The sequence below is a fragment of the Equus przewalskii genome, chromosome 30 (genome assembly GCF_037783145.1).
Source record: "Equus przewalskii isolate Varuska chromosome 30, EquPr2, whole genome shotgun sequence".
Classification (NCBI taxonomy): Eukaryota; Metazoa; Chordata; class Mammalia; order Perissodactyla; family Equidae; genus Equus; species Equus przewalskii.
Genome location: NC_091860.1, coordinates 8,740,240 through 8,752,270, shown reverse-complemented (window position 1 = coordinate 8,752,270; position 12,031 = coordinate 8,740,240). Strand labels below are relative to the sequence as shown.

Genomic DNA, 12,031 nt, shown 5'->3' with positions numbered 1-12,031 from the left:
CCTCTGAAACTCACTGACCCCTCAGTTGAAAGAGTAAACCAGAAATATTATTGCATCCCAGGAGAGATGGGGGCTAGTGCTACCACTCAAGATCTAAAGGACGCAAGGGTGGTGAGCTCTAGCATATTTCTGCTTGAGTCACTAGACTGGCTGTTCAGAAACTAGATGGATCTTGCAGAATGTCTGATAGACTACCGTAAATTCAACCAAATAGTAGCCCCAATCATAGCTGGTATTCTGGACCTAGCATAGGTCCAGATATTAATGTTAATCTGTTTATCCAGAACAGATTAACAAGGCCTTAGGTTCATGGCATGTGACCATTGATTTGGCAAATGCATTTTTTTCTATTCCAATTACAAAAGAGGATCAGAAGCAGTTCACATTTACATGGTATGAACGAATCATTCATTTACCTTTGGCCCAGGGTTATTTTAACTCTTTCACTGTGTCACATTATATTCTGAAAAGATTCGGACACCTGAACATCCCCAGAGCATCACACTGGTCTGTTTTATTGATGATATCATGCTGATTTGACAGGATGAGCAGTAAGTGGCTGTAGTCCTGGAGGCCTTGGTAAGACATGAATTGCCACTTCCGTGATGTTCTTAGGGATCCAGGGTCAAGGGCATGTCAGGATATTCCCTCAGAAGTGAAAGACAAATTGCCTCCTGATACCTTTTCACAAAGAAGGAAACAGATTTGTTGGCCACTGGGTTCTGGAGGCAGCATATTAACATCAGCGATTCTCAACACGTGGGGATGGAAGAGCAATTTTGCTCCCCAGGGGACATTTTGCAATGCCTGGAGACATTTTTATTGTCACAACTGAGGATGCTACTACTAACATCTAGTGGCAGACATGAGGAATGCTGCTAAATGTCCTACCATACACAGGACAGCTCCCGACCCCCAACAAAGAATTACCTGACCAATATGTCAACAGAACAAGGTTGAGAAACGCTGTCCCACACTTAGGAATACTCCTTTGGTCCTTACACCTTGGTGACAGTAAAGTATGCAAGACTGAAGTGCAGACAAGTTCTGCAGTCGGTCCAGGCTGTGCTTCAAGCAGCCCTCCTGCTTTGGTCACAGGGTCTGGTAGACCCCATGGGGTTAGTGGCATCAGTGGTGGGGAAAAGTTGTAGCGTGGCTCTCAGAGCAAGCCCCAGCAGGAAAATCACAGCGTAGGCCCTTGGGGTTGTGATGGTGAGCCTCCATCCAGAGGTTGCCTGTAGAGGAGTCCTATGCTGACAGAAATGACTTGGCCTTGGTATCCCTTCTGTGCTCAGTCATTGGCTCGACACAGCACGGCAGACACAAGGCCTCAGTGGGAGCCTTGTGGTGGACAAAAAATGGAGCAGCTGGTGGCTACAGTTCAGCTGTGCTTCCACGTTAGGTTCTCTTGATGACAGATCTGAACAGTGCACCTCTGCGGCTTCTGTATCTGCCTGGGTCCAATCAGAAGACAGGTAGCACATGGTAATTTAAACAGTGGAAGTTTAATATAAGGGATTATTAAGCTATGATAGGAGAACAATTGTTAAGATGGAAAGAGAACTCTGAAGGGTGCCCTAGGGCTGAAGGGGAGTACCCACAAAAGGGCAAACTCGGGAGCGGGGTTCAAACCTTGTTGAAGGAGGTGTGGTTGAGCCCAATGGATGGCAGAGAAGTTTGACTCCTGTATGTCTGACTTCCTCAGACTGCCCACCTCAACTCATGTGTGTCCCAGTGGGTTGCTCGTGCCTTCCTGGAGACTGAGGAGTGGCCCTGGCCCAGGTTCTGGTGTGCTGCTTTTTGCTGCTGCTTGTTCCTTCTGCACCAACACCCAAAGTGCTCTGCTCTAGCTGTGCTCTCCCAGAGCATGCAGGCCAATCCCAGCCAGTGGCCCTACTAACATGGACACCATGTCCCTGGGAGGCAGCTCCTGGCACCTCCTCCCTCTGTCCGCCCAGCCCTCAGCCTTGACTCTGCTGTATCCCGAAGGTGTGTGCTGCCTCCTTCTGGACATGGATACGCCAGCCCAGGCCTTGGGCTGCTCTGCTGCTAAGTGGGCTCCCTGCACTCCCGCAGGGCATTTCCTGCTTGCTCCGTGACTGGGAACCAGCTCTGGCCTGTTGGAGGCAACTCAGTGAACTGCACCCACACCTTCTTCACTGAGCTCTAATCCCAGCCTTGGGGGCCACCCATTTAAGTTGCTCCTTCCTTGGCTATTGTCCCACTGGAGGGTATTCTCGTGATTTCTCTTTTCACCTCTATAGTTGATCTACTGTTAGAGTTAGTAATTCTTGATATTAAACTCTCGCTGTTCAAATTGCTGAGTGCTTTCTCTCCTGATTGGACCCTCACTGATACATTATCCCTTCTTTCTGGAATGTGCTTCTTTCCATCTCCTCCCCTCTCACTGGCTAACTCCTATTCATTCCTTCAGTTTCGGCTTTGGTATCACTTCTTCCTGTGCATCTTTCCCTGACTTGCCATCCTCCTCTACCTGATTCGACAGGCCCTCTGTGCTCACCTTAATGTGGCATAAATATAAAACCTGCCTCCCTCCCTGAACATGGAATGTCATGTCTGTTTTTCCTCGCTGACTCCCAGATGCCACAATAAGGTTTTCAGTACATTTTCTATTTTAACTTTATGGCCCCCTTGCTGCGGTTTTCCCAGGTCAGGGGTCTCCGGTAGACACTGGCAGATCAGCCTCAACACACTTGGGCCCTCATAGTCTCCTCATGGTTTGATTACAACGGAGTCTTAACTTTCCTCAGCAGACACAGTGGAATGCATGGGAAGACACATCCCAAACAGAAATGAACCAGCTGTGGAAAAGTGTTTGACGAGTTTCGTGGTAACTCTTAAAAGGAGAGAACATTTACGACAGCCTTGAACTGGGACTGGAGAACCTTAGCTAAGGGATTTGCTGAGGCATCCATATCTTAGTTGTTTTTCATCATACAACAAATATTACTCTCATACATTATTAACTTCATTAGCATAACCATTACATGAGGGAGCAGAAGAGCTGACCAGGGCATTACTGGGGCCTTAGATAGGCATGGACGTTCTAAGCAACAACTTTCTAGAAGGCTTGTGCTTTGGATCTGAAATTAGGTTCCACGGAAGTCTGGGAATGGGAAATCTTAGGGTTCAATTGCTTGTAGGAAACTCTTTTGGGATCCAGACAGCACCTGACCAAGGAGCACAGAAGCTCAGAGCTGGCCTAATGTGTCCTCCTTGAGTACCTCTGGTCCACACAAAAACACTAGCGTCAACCAAAGCGCTACAACGTACCTGGAGTCCTGGTGCGGTTCCTGCCTCCCCACAGCCTGGTAATGGCTTTGACCCTCATTCCCGGTTGCATCAGGGAATGTCAGAGTCTTCTCTCCAAATGTCACTACATCCTTTATCATTCTTATAAGTCACCCTGGGGAATACTGAGGAGACAAATAGGAGATGAAAGATAATTTTCTAGCTGGGCGACTGTAGGAGGTAAATGCTTGGTGATCATAGTTGAGACCATTCACACCCAAACTATCTGGCCCAGCCCAGCTGGAGAGGCCTGAAGAATGGTGGTGGTGGTGGTGTTCTTCATTGCTCTTCCCCCGATGAAGACGCCCATCCTGGAACCAGCCACCTCCTCACAGGGCCCCCAGTGTTTGCCAGAGCTCTGCAGATGCATTCCAGCAGCAATTTCTGCTGAAAGTCCAGACACTCGGCTTCTGAGGTGCTATTTCCAAATAATTTATCAAACCATTCAATCTACTAAGAACAAAGTGGTGTTAATGGCCTCTGAAGAATAAGTACTTAATGTCTATGGATTTGTTTTGCTGTAAAATATGGCTGCCAAACTTTCTAATTTTGCTGTGCATCTTGTGCAACAGTGATTTCTGTTACTTTTTATTTCAGTTAATTCTTGAAATCGCTAACAAATGTGATAGGAACCTGGTGAGTTTTGGGTTAGCTGATTTTGTATTAGCTGTGTTTTGTACCTGCTGCTCCTGTCTGCTTCACCCACAATACGAGGTATAGTCCAGGTGGAATTACTGGATCAAGTATTATATTAAAAGGAGTTTCCATATACACTCACCTGTTTATACCAGTTTCTATGGAGTGTGGAGTCAACATATTTTGCCTTCCTAAGAAATGGAATAAAGATGGAAACACATGAGTTGCAAATAGAGGAAGATGGAAGCAAGGGGAAATGATTATTTAGATTTTATGTCTGAGAGATCTTAAGGAATATGGGACAAGTGTAGAGTGCAGAGGCTTCATAATAATGGAGATGATAAGATTACACAAGTAAGAGTGGGGAATAGATTTGGGTAGATAAAGCAAAGGAACAGAGAAAATATTCAGAGGAAACAAAAAGGTTAGATGTCCCTGTTAGGTAGCTAATTACTGAAAAATTTGGCTAATAAGATTTGAGGAAAAAATAGCTATATTATATATTTTAAAATTTTCAGTAATTATCTTACCCTTCAATACAAACAGCCCATCTGTGCGCATTTTGATTTTTTTCACCTGCATCACACTGTTCTTTAGTATTACATCTTTCTGGTGAAATTTTTACCATCCAGTTTGTGCCTTCCCTAAGTATCTGCCAGAAAATGTCAACTTTTTCTCCTGTTAAAAAATTATAGCTTAAAAAAATCCTTCACTCTGGTTGTCAAATGAATACACAGATATCAAAACAATAATCAGTACAAACTATAAGAAGTGTGTAGGGTTTACATAAGGAAAAAAACTATCAAGAGCTAATGAGGGACATAAAAAGAAGTTAAAATGATAGATTAGGGATGCAAGAAAAAGTAGACCATTCAATGGAACAGAATGGAAAACCCAAAAGAGAAAAAACACACCTGAGGATTTAATGTAAGATAAAGAGGTATTTTAAACGAGGTGAGAAAAGATGGACTGTTTGGGACAATCGCCATTTTGTTAAAAAGCTCTTAAATATCACACCATTCTCCAAAATAAATCTTGGATTGATTACAGATTTAATTGGGGGAAAATAGCAAAAAATAAAAGTAAAGAAGATGTAAAGGTAAGGGTAAGTCAAAGGGGAGGGTTCAGAGGCATGCAGAAACGCGTTTCATTTCATCCGGAGAATGTGCACTGGTTTCTCCCCCTCAGTCTGCACTTGACACACATGGCCACAATCTCTGAAACCATGAAAACAGCTTTCTGCTGTTGCATCTGCTGAATCCCATGGAGACCGGCCGGGGCCCAGAGGGATGTGGAAGGGGAATAAACTGAGGGGTAAGTAGAGTTTATGGGAGTTTTCTGCAGGACGAGTCCTTTGGCATCCTGACCTTCCAAGCTACTCTAGTCCCAGTTATATGCAAAGATTGCTTTTCCACTGGGAACATCTAACTTTTGCAGACGTCTGGAAACACTCAGCCGACGCCCACCGAAGACTGTAAGCGAACCGCGCTGCCCACAAACCATCGCCGAGATTGAACCACCTAGGCCTCGCACGTGCGCTCTGGGCACCCTGGGCCCCTGGGTCTCTGTGCGCACGCGCAGTAACGGCATCTTCGAAGGTGCACATGCGCGCTTGTGTTTAGCGACAGTTGCTGGGCTACGGTTGGTCTGCGCTGAGAGATTCTCAACCGCAGAGTTTGGTGGCTGGGATGTTGTGGCGGGACCCGGCCAGCTTATCTACAGTACTGGTGTTGGGCTCAGGATGCAGCGAAAAGCGGAGGGGGCGGCGAGATGGCTCTGAAGCCCGTAGGGTCCGTGATAAAAAAGATTTTTGGCTTTTGGAGTAAAAAGGGCGAGTCCCCCCCGGCCTCCTCCACCTGGAGGAGGGACAGCGCGGGCTTCGGTCGTGAGAGTAGCGATGGAGTCAACTCACGGCCTGGGTACCACATCCGAGACGAAGATCTTGGAAAGATCCACAAAATGACTTCAATGATAGAAGATGGACAGTTAAGAGGGACTGCAGGCTTGTGTGATTATTGCTGGAAAATGATGCTGTTTGTAAATCAAACAGGACCTGTAGTGTGTGACTTAAATCTGTGAAAAGAGGTTAACATTTTTCATCACATAAATGAAGCAAAACCATTTCATTGGACTGGTCTATTCCCAGGGTTGGGAGACTGGTTTTTGGGTTGTGGGGAAATGTGCTTCAATTTGTTCTTTTCTGTTGGTTGATCCTCATTCTGGTCCATGTTCTTTTTTCCCTTTACAGATCTGTTACCACTCAGCTACTAACCTGATCTTTCACTCCGAAGACACCAGCTCAGCTTTTAATATGGGAAATTGCTAGGAAAGTTTCAGAGGAGGGAACTGATGGGGCTTGTCAGGGAAGAAGACATTTCCTCTACCCACTCTGGGTTCTTCTGGCTGGAGAATGAGTTAAATTCACATGAGACAGAATAATAGGAGAAAATTAAACAAAGCTTTATAACATGTATACATGGGAGAGGCTCAGGCAAACTGAGCAACTCACCAAAATGGCTGAAGCCACCACCTTAAATATCATCTTCAGCTAAAGACAAAGGAGGATGTTGGGGGTGGGGGGAGTCAGTTACAGGAGGTTACCACACAAGTACAGTAAACAAGAGTAAGATTGTTATGCAGACTTGAATCCTTGCCTTCCACATTAATAACAGTTTCTAGAGATAAGGTCATCCCTCCTTCCTGGTACAGAGAGGGAGACACCTTTACAGATGGAGATTTCCTTTACACTGTACATGTCTTCTAACAAAGGGTAAGTAAATTCTACTTTTTAGAGTTTCTTTCCTGTCTGCAGTTTTTTAGAAAAGTAACCAGCCCAAAATAATCCTCATGGCAAAGAGACATATCTTGGGGTGGCCAATTCCAGTCTCCCACAGGCTGAGGGCAGACTTCTCGAAAATATGCAAAAGTAGCATATGGATTATCTTGAATTAGTATTAACTTGAGAAACAACAGGTGCAAGAAGGACACTTTGACTCTCCTCTCTGTCCCCCTAAAAGCAGGAAATAAATCTCCCATGTGAAAGTTGCCCTCCTTGCACCAGGAGGTGGAGGGACGTCCTTAGTGTCTGAGATACAGAATTCAGAGTCGAGAAGCCTATGTAAACAAACTCGGCTTAGTTTCTTCACTAATTTGTACCCAAGGCTAAGTTTCTTTATCTTATCAGTTCTTCACAAATTTCAGATTTCTTCGTCTAAAAGGTATATAAACAGCCTGCTTCAGTCACTTCTTGGGTCCCATATCTATGAGACCTCTGTATGTACAAAATTAAATTTTTCCCCCTCCTGTTAAGCTGTCTTATGTCAATTTAATTATTAGACCAGCCAAAAGAACCAAGAGAACCCCTCCTCAGTAAAGGCCAGCAGAACCACTTGAAACTGCCTGCTTCCAGGGGGTCCCACTGAAAACATAAACTAAACTGATCTCAGTTATTCAGACTGAACTCTGAGGAAGGTGGCACGAAACCTTCCCAGTCAGTGGGAGGCCATAGTGCTGCCTGACTGTGTCCAGCTCATGGTCCCTAGCAACTGGAATCTCTTTCCTGGGGAGTTATGTGTGTCCTCTGGGAATCCTGTGTTGTGGGTGGGAAAGGCAGGCAGTAACTTGCTCTCTAGTGGAAACACTGTGGTTTACACCTAGGGGCGGTTATCAGAAACATTCAAACGCTGAAGGAAACACCCCTTTAGTGCACATAGCCCCCACACATGTACGCTGTGGGGGTTTTACCTAAATGGGAGATGTTCCCTTAGAAAGCTGTATGAAATTCATCCCTGACTCCTGCTGAAGTGAGCCATGACCTCACCTCAGCCTGAAAGGCCTTCAGGGGAGTTTCAACTCACTGGCTATCGCTGTATGGATGACAGAGTTTGCCGAGCCTGCCTTCCTTGCAGGCCGAGGCCAAGTCTGTGCAAATTGTTAGCATAGCCAGCTGTCCTTGGGTATGTGCCTTGGACCAGGTAGAAAAGGTTAATACAGAAACATGAGGAGGAAGTCACCTGGCTTTCAAAGAGAGACCCTAATGGTTTTGGGACTCAGATGCTTCAATTTGAGATCTTGGGGTGTTTGGCTGAGACCCATGCTACAGGTTCATCATTTTCCTGTTGCTCAGGGTCCTGCTGATCAAACGTTGCCTTTGATTAAACGTTGCCTAACATAAGCAATAAGGATTTGGTGACTGCCAATGAGAGCTTCAGTTTGGCAGGTTAGAGTGGCTGATGTGGCATAAACTTAGGAAAATTCTCCAGGGGCTAAAACTCAGGATCAAGGGGTGGAATTGTGGGAAAATAAAACTTCCTGGGATGTCTCAGTGTTTCTGTGAAAAGCCCTAACCCTCTAATACTCTTCATGCAGTCATGAGATTTAGATCTGCAGCCATTTGTCTAGTTAATTGCTCTGATCTGCAAGGATTAATAATGTCTCATCTCCCTAGGAGAACTAAATAGTTACAGCCCGGAGTAGGTCCCCTGAGGTGCACTATTTACATTTCAAGGAGGAATGAGGTGCAGGCTGCTCCTGGAGAGATTTTATTTACATACCAAAGGGCTGGAGTAAGGCAGAGAGCCTTCCCAGGATGGGGGGGGGGGGGGGCCAGCTGACCCTGCCCCTTCTCAAGCAGCAGGGAAAGTCAGTCTTCCTGTCCTTCACCTACTGGTGTAGGACAATTGACTAGATCTGAACCTCTCAGCCCAAGGGTAAGACTGAGCAAGGGGAGTAATGTGCATGTTGCTTTCTGTGAGATATTTAATAAGAACTCTGTCTCTGATCAGAATACTTTGTGTGTGCATTCAGGATAAAGTTAAAGAATATTAAAAGCCCAGCCCAGCCAAAAGGAGAAAGTGTCTCAAGGACGTCACTTATATTGAATACCAAGAGGAATGAGAAATTAGACAAGGAGTGGAAAAATGTCACTTTGATTTAGCAACGTGGAAGTCATCAGTAAATTTGAATAGTTTTGGGAGAATGGGGGAAGAAGACATATTAAAGATGGTGGCCGTAAATTGTTGATGAGGAAACAGGGAAATCTTTCAGAAGTTTGTTGTGGGGAAATAAGATCGCCTGGTCCAAGTGTGAGGGAAGAAATAGAGTGAGAAGTTTGTAGAGGAGATTAGATTCAAAATAATCACTGTGAAGAAAGGAGATGCAAATTGACTAAAGCAAAATAGTGTTACCACGCAAAGGGCACAGTATGTTCGCCTGAAGACAAAAGCCAATTGTCAAGAGGCAAGATTGTGGCAGAGAAAGGGCATTTATTAAGTGATAAACTAGCAAATCGGAAGACCGGCAGGCCAGCATCCTAAAGAACCATCTTAAGCAGGGCACAGAATCTTGAAGCAGTTATATAGGCCAGTGGGTTAGAGGGAAGGGGTGAGGAATGTTGACCCAGGAGTTGCCACAACAGATCTTTCAGTTGTCGTTGATGATAGCTATCAGCATAGACTCTCTGCTCGGCGTTATCACATTCCTAAGGAACTCAAAAGAACTAAGTTATCATCTTATCGCAACTGGGAGGTACATACACAAGCAGGGGTCATAAAATCTACAAAGCAGGTAGGACTCCTGGAGAGTGCATATCCAGCTGGGTTAGTTAGTCTGAGGTCATTCAAAGTTACAATATGGTTTCTTTTATACAATATGGCTTCCCTTATGTCAACCCGTGTTGAGTGAGTATCATTAGTAGGATTGCTGGGCACTGTGTGATCTGCAGCAGCACTTAGATGTCTGGGTGAAGGTAAGGGGGAAGAATGATCATTAAGATGAGCTTGGAACATTTTCTCCCAGAGAATAAGGAAGTGCTCAAAGAATAATGGGGACAGGTCAAAAAGACATGAAATCAACTTGAAATGGCTACCACTGGCCAAATCTGGGGCATTTTAGCACCAAAATAATAAGCTTTCCCTTCTCCTTCATTTATTTGTTTGGTTTTTTGTTTTATTTATCAATGTAGAAGGAACGACAGCATAAGAAAATCATCATTGGCAAACATCATCATCATAATTGATTCAAGCAAACGACCATTAATGGATGCTGAATCTAGGGGGGGAAATTTTGAGGAGTAACCAAATACTTCTAAAGTCTCACAGTATCTCCACACTAGATATTATGAAATACAAAGGATAAATAGTAAATTTACCGTGCACAAACCTGGCAGACACTTCTTAACCAAATAACCAAAGTCAACATTGCCAGTAATGGACCCAGCATGTGCCTCCAGATTTTGCTGCACTGGGAAGAACTGGGCATCACTAATGTGACATTCCTGGTGAAATGGCATAACCTGAATCTGCTTATGAGGGAACATCACACAAACCCCACCTGAGAGAAAGTCTACAAAATAACTGACCTATACTCTTCAAAATGTAAATGTCATGGAAATCAAAGGAAGACGGAAGAACTGTCCTGGATTAAAGGAGACTAAAGAAACAGGACAATTGGACACAACACAGTGTCTTGGATTTTCTTTGCCCATAAAGGATATTATTGAACCAACTGGCAAGATTGCAGTAAGGTTCATAGATTAGATATTAATATTGAACCAATTTTAATTTCCTGGTTTTGATAATTATACTACAGTTACATAAAATAATTCCTTGTTCTTAGGAAATACACACTAAAGTATTTAGGAGTGAGGAGGCATTGTGCCGGCAACTTACAAATAGTTCACGAAAAAAAATGTATATTGTAGACCTACATTTATGTTTATCTGGAAAGAGAGGAGAAGAAGGGAGAAAGGAAACAGCAAATATAGTAAAATCTTAACATTTGGGGAAGGGTATCCAAGAATTCTTTGTGCTATTCTTGCAACTTTTCTATAAGCCTGAAATTGTCAAAATAGAACATTTCTAAAAGAACAATAAAATTTTAAAAATTATATTAACAAATTATAACTCATTGAATAAAATAAATCGTGACTCCATATAGATACAAGTAAATGAATAAATCAAAAGTTTCATGTGGAACAGAGATACTTGCATAGTCTCAAAGTACTTCTCCCATAAAATACTAATTAATCGTGAAGTGGAAAACTAACATTACCCGGCAGATACTACCCTCAGAGGTCAGCATTCACACCAGCAGTACTGGGACAAATCAGAATTGTGGGTCACACGATCGGACGCAATGAGAAGAGTTCAGGATCACTTCTGCGATACTCTTGTGAAAAGGTGTGGTCTGAACCGGTCGTGAGGAAACATCAGAACAATCCCCACTGAGGGATGGTCTACGTTACTGGAACAGACCCGTCAAAAGATTCAAGGTCATGAAAGTCACGGAGAGACTGAGGAAGTGTTCCAGACTGAGGGAGACTAAGAGACACGGCAACTAAATGCAATCATGGATCTGAACAGGATCTTTGTGCTGTTAAGGACGCCAGAGACAAGTGGTAAAACTTGAAAAGAAGATAAGGATTAAATGATGGAACATCTTAGTGTTAATTTACTGATTGTGACAGATGTATGGTAGTTATGTAGAATGTACTGACGCGTAGGAAATAAACACTAAAGGAGGCAGGGATGATGGCATAATGTCAGCAATTTACTCTCAAATGATTCAGGGGAAAAAAGTTCTTTGTACTAAAACTTGGAAGTTTTCCCTAATTTTAAGACTGTTTAAAAGTAAATCAAGAATAAATAAATAAGTGGAAAAGGTGAACAGTCTTAGTCAACTTTTATTTCTCCATAAGGAGAGATCTATGAATCAGTGTTTAAAGTTAAAATTATGTATAATAAATTTTATGGCACTATAACTATTATAACGCATCCAAACATTGACAATAGCCACAGCAGCAGTATATCAAAATGATGTCTGTCTAAATCTTTAGGTCCATATATAGTGATAAAAATTGGAAAATACAAATAGGCAATCAGTTAACACCACTGAAGTATTAACAACAAATTGATTATTCAGGTGCTGTTTAAATAGCTGGTATTTGGGCAGTTTGAGTAGATAAAACTCAATAGTGCTGGTTTTCATTCACAAAATCTGTTTAAAAGTTAATTTGATGCCAAGAAGCAGTTTAAAATACTATATAAATTTTCATCATACACATATGATACAAAAATATTTTCCT

The 12,031-nt window shown here is 43.3% G+C and overlaps 1 long non-coding RNA gene across 1 annotated transcript; it reads right to left on the bottom strand.

The window, feature by feature from the left end:
- Positions 1–494: 494 nt before the first annotated feature.
- On the bottom strand, positions 495–5,512 carry LOC103540587 (uncharacterized). The gene is made up of 5 exons (XR_011534962.1): positions 5,316–5,512; positions 4,091–4,139; positions 3,295–3,437; positions 931–1,454; positions 495–681 (listed from the first exon to the last, which is right to left on the bottom strand). It is a non-coding gene; the product is annotated as an uncharacterized lncRNA (long non-coding RNA).
- Positions 5,513–12,031: the final 6,519 nt, after the last annotated feature.